The 5633-nt window shown below is 30.3% G+C and overlaps 1 long non-coding RNA gene across 1 annotated transcript; it reads right to left on the reverse strand.

Annotated features, from left to right (window-relative positions):
* Positions 1–805: 805 nt before the first annotated feature.
* Positions 806–5280, reverse strand: LOC139850658 (uncharacterized). Its single transcript, XR_011760103.1, has 3 exons — positions 4570–5280; positions 4006–4147; positions 806–1084 (listed from the first exon to the last, which is right to left on the reverse strand). It is a non-coding gene; the product is annotated as an uncharacterized lncRNA (long non-coding RNA).
* Positions 5281–5633: the final 353 nt, after the last annotated feature.

Genomic DNA, 5633 nt, shown 5'->3' on the forward strand with positions numbered 1-5633 from the left:
GATAATATATAGGTTAAACCTATAACTCACCAACATTTTTGTTGACGTTTTAAGCATGTTTATTCTCAAGTGATTATTAAGAGCTTCCACTGTTGCATACTAAAATAAGGACAAGATTTGGAGTACATGCTTGTATGATATTATGTAAAAACTGCATTCAAGAAACTTATTTTGATGTAATATATTCTTAATGTAAACCATTATGTAATGGTCGTGTGTAAACGGTATATTTTAGATTATCATTATTTGATAATCTACGTAATGCTTTTTAAACCTTTATCGATAAAATAAAGGTTATGATTGTTTTAAAAATGAATGCAGTCTTTGAAAAACGTCTCATATAGAGGTCAAAACCTCGCGACTGAATCAATTAATATGGAACGTTTATAATCAATATGAACGGGACATTTCAATTAACACTTCTGCACAAACTAACGAAAAACCTTCAGAATCAAAAGACTTTGATACCGAAACAAACTGTTACACTGGGTGAGTTCCATCTAGGACCATGATGAACCTGCGTTCATCATGCACGAACGCAATCAAACACTTGTCGTCCGGAACATACCCATTTACAGTTAAGAACTTTAGCCACCCTTCAGAAACATAGTTTTTCTTTGATCTTTTTTCTTGCTTAATATGAGTTTGGTTGTTCAGATCGAGACACTCATAGTCACAATTACTTTGTAGTTCAGGTAGTTTTTGAGGCTCTTCCGACAACCGATAAATTACATACATATTTTAATTGTTAAACAGTCCATAACATTTGTCAATAACATCTTCAAAGAAAAAGAAGATCCTTAAATGTACTTATGAATGTGACCTATCAATGGTTATATCATATTTGGTAAAGTATATTTTGCATGAAAATAAAATTAACTCACCTAAAGATTTGCTTTTCGGATCTTAAAGAAAACGTACGTAGTTTGACCGCTGGTGCAGGAGTTACACGTGCAAGACATGGTGTCATGTCTCACACTTCTTCTTATCTGTCTTCCAAATCTTCGTAATGAACTCGATCTTAAAACGTCTTTTTCAGTAGCTCTTTTGATAGGAATAGTCCCTTCGGGACATCATCCAAATTCTGCCCAAAGTTGAATCATTACTTGAGTTATGTCCCTTTGGCCTTTTAGATAGTTCACTCGTTAGTATAATAATGTTACTTAAATCCATTAGATTCTTAAATCTCAACTTCTCAATGGAGTACCATTGAATCTCAGCTTTTATTATTTATATACATACATATATTTTAATCTCTACATATAAGCTATTTACATAAGTGTAACTGTAATATTATATGTATTTAGTTATTAGTAGTAAAATATCAATTGCTTTTGTCCTATAAGTTTAGGATGATCAAATGTTGGTTGAAGATGAGAAATAACACAAACTATTAAATCACCATAAGGACTCTATTACCACATTCAACGAAAAATAAACCCGTATCATCAAACCTCATAGAAAACAAAATAAAGAGTCAAAATAAGTCAAGATAACAAAAAGTCAACATGTATGGTTTTGATTTCAGGTTTATTGACTAAAAACAGAAATCACATTCTTGAATGTTTTCTTTGGAGAAAAACCACTCTTGAACTTCCTTGAAAGTAACGAAGTTGTAGATATCTTTGAGAATAGTAAACTAGTGACACTTTTTGACTATAGTTTTTTTCAACAAACTGATTTAAAATTCGTGGTCCACAAGTTTGAATTTATCATTGTCCGGTATCACATCAAAGTTGGTAATTTCAACAAAACTACCTTCTTTGAAGGTATGAGTAAAAAAACCCATTACATTTTTGTAAAGTGTAGCCCTTATTTTATTTTCCTGTAAGACCAAAAGTAAAAGTACATTAGGAGATTTATATGTAAACTTAAATAATTTTTTTTAAATATATAGATTTAAAATAACACCATAAATAAATAGTAAAAATACAACATAATGTACAGATTATACATTTACTTAGTAAAACCAATGTACACTTTACAGATCACATATGATAATATTAGGTAACTCTAACATAAACCTTAAACAATATAATCTAAATCATAAAATAAAAACCTTACACCCTAAAATCTAAACTCTACACCTTAAACCCTAAACTTCTCTAAATCCTCTAATTTAAAAATTAAATCTAAACCTTAACCCTAAATCCTAAAATCTAAATCCTAGAATCTAAACCCTAAACTCTAACCTTAACCCTAAACCCAAAACCTAACATTTACATCCTAAATCTAAACCCAAAACTTAATATCTAAACCCTGAAATCTAAAATCAAAGCCCTAAATCTAAAACTTAAACCCTAACCTAAAACAAAACCCTAACCTAAACCCTAAACTCTAAATCTAAACCCAAAACCCTAAATTAAAACCCTAAACCCTAAGCCCTAAACACTAAACCCTAGAATCTAAACCCTAACCTAAATCCTAAACCCTAAATCTAAACCCAAAACCTAACATCTAAACCCAAAGCCCTAAATCTAAACCCTAAACCCTACTAACCCTAAACCATAAGCCCTAAAAACTCTGAACCATAACCCTAAACCCTAAGCCCTAGAATGTAAACCTTAAAGTCTAACCTAAACCTAAAGCTCTAAACTCTAAACACTATCTAAACCATAAACACTAAATCTAAACCCTAAACCGTAAGCCTAAACTCTAAACCCCAAAATCTAAACCCTAAACTATAAATCTAAACACTAACCCTAATTAAAACCATAATCAGTTATATCATAAATAAATAAATAAATCATATTGTTCGGATTTTAAATTACACCATAAGCAATAATATCGTAAATACATCATAAACAATAAAGAAAACCATAAACCATTTAAACAATTAATGGCAGAAATACATAATAATATACAGGTACATATTTTATATAAAAACATAAACAATTATATCATAATTACATGATACACCATATTACATATTTGATTAGTAACATAAATAAATCATAGCAAAAGTAAGGAGATTTATATGTTAATTTAAGTGTGTATTATAATCAGTATAGTGTACAATGCAAATATGAATGAAATTTGCTTACCTTAAAATCCACAAGGATGACTTCATATGATAATATTGAGCTTGGCTTTATATACGCTGTCTTGATCCACTGATTAATGATCTTGATTTTGCCCTTGCAGTCATTTTGTTCCTTAGTAATCATGTTAAGTGGGGTGAACTCCAAAGACTCAACAATTTATTCGTATGTGTAGTTTTGTATTTTTTTCCTATATGTTGGTGTGAATAAATCTTAAGAATAGGGAGGTATTTATAGTGAAAAAAGGATATGTGGTATGTGAAATAAGGAAAAGATATGTGAAACATATGATAAGCAAAACACTAAATATAAACCATAAATCCTAAACTCTAAACCCTAGAAACTTTGAACCCTAACCCTAAACTCTAAGCTCTAAAAACTCTGAACCCTAACCCTAAACCCTAGAATGTAAACCCTGAAACCTAACCTAAACCCCAAATCTAAACCCAAAGCCCTAAACCTAAACTCTAAACACTAAAATCTAAACCATAAACATTAAATCTAAACCCTAAACCTAAACTCTAAACCCTAAAATCTAAACCGTAAACTATAAATCTAAACACTAACCCTAAATAAAACCATAATCAATTATATCATAAATAAATATATCACAATGTTCAGTTTTTAAATTACACCATAAGCAATAATATCATAAATACATCATAAACAATAAAGAAAACCATAAACCATTTAAACAATTAATAGTAGAAATACATAATAATATACAGATACACAGATTTTATATAAAAACATAAGCAATTATATCATAATTACATGATACATCATAATATATAGATTACATATTTGATTAGTAATATAAATAAATCATAACAAAAGTAAGGAGATTTATATGTTAATTTAAGTGTGTATTATAATATGTATAGTGTACAATGCAAATATGAATGAAATTTGATAAACACATACTTTAGCTTAGTAAGGTCAAAATGAGCACATGAAAATTTACCTCAATGTTTCCTTAAATAATTTGCCTCTAAGTGGTCAGGGATATCAATAAGTTATTAGTGATCTGCGACGCTTCACTCAAACAGTTGAACTCCTTATCGTTCTTCCAACTTCAAATCTACCTAGACCCTTATCCTATTTACCTATAATCATCAACACAACAAACAACATCATCATATTCACCAGTTATCGTATGTCGATATAAATTAACTGTGTCGTATTCAATAATAAAACATCGATACCCAATCAACATGATTTATACCTTCCCAGAAGATGGTTCATGTTCCTTACATGATAATGCGTTTGTAATTTTCAGCCTTTGGTATAAGGATGGTTCATATTCCTTACAAAATAATGCGTTTGTAATCTTCAGCCTTTGGTATAAATTAATAAAGTTTTTAAAATGTTTTTTTAAGAAAAATGGGTCTCGACTCAAGTACCCGTCCCAACCCGGCCGAACCCGTTTGAATTTTGAAACCCGTTCAACCCATGATGCATTTTGACCCAAACCCATTTAGATCTCGACTCAACCCGACCCGTTTACCAGGCTTACTCTTAACTATACCTGTGTCATGAAGAGAACATTTGAAGTATGACCAGTAAGCCTCCGTCATCTTGACCATCGATGGGTACTTCCATAAAGTCAACTGGTTCTGTTGGGACCCGTATGAACTCAACAACTCACGCTCATTCTTATTCCATAAAAGTCAACATATATGTGACCCGGTGTCGACAGAGTTCAAACACTCACCCGTTTATGAATTAGTAACAAACGAACCATGAACTTGGTTGATTACAGATAAACATATATATCGTCAAACTTAATCTGAAAGATAATGTACTCCATGAATTTATAAGGAGACAGTTCAGTTAACTTTACAATTTGAATGCTAAATGCTGAATCTGAGAGAACACACATTAGGTTTAGAAGAACAATCAAAGGTCGAACTGTATAACGAAGTCAAAATTGAATTTTAAAATAATAAACATTGATTATATGAACCCTTAAATAGACATAACACAAGAACCATAGGACCTGATGCAGTGATTATATCAACCCTAAAACAAACATATCATAAGAATCTTGAATAAAAACATACTTACTACCTCGGGCTCTACAGGTTCCCTTAAACTTTCTTCAATTACGCCATCAACATGAACTTTCTTAGGAACACAAATAGTTGATTAAATGTGAAACAAACTAATAGTATCGCCATTATTATACCTAATCATCACCTCAATATTTTGCATCAGGTGTGAATCAATTGTGGATGGATTTGGGATTTTAGGGCAAAAGCCACGAATGTGATACTAGTTTGATGGTTTTGTACGAGTATCCGTGGTTTTTTTATTTTTTTTTATTTTAGAGATTATGTGTATTTAAAAATGATTTATTACCTAATAATTTTAGCTGATGATTAATGATAGTTGTTATTGTAACATAATTTTCTAATCTAACGATAATTAAGGGGGTTTTGAAAACAGTTATTACCTGATCAAAACTCTCTTTTAATGTATAAAGAGATTTTAAATATTACTTAGGAGGGGTTATTATAATAAGGAAGTTAAGGGGTACAAAAGTAAAATGGATAAGTGAGTTTCTTTTTATTTTATTTTATTTTATTTTAT

The sequence above is a fragment of the Rutidosis leptorrhynchoides genome, chromosome 5, assembly GCF_046630445.1.
Source record: "Rutidosis leptorrhynchoides isolate AG116_Rl617_1_P2 chromosome 5, CSIRO_AGI_Rlap_v1, whole genome shotgun sequence".
NCBI lineage: Eukaryota > Viridiplantae > Streptophyta > Magnoliopsida > Asterales > Asteraceae > Rutidosis > Rutidosis leptorrhynchoides.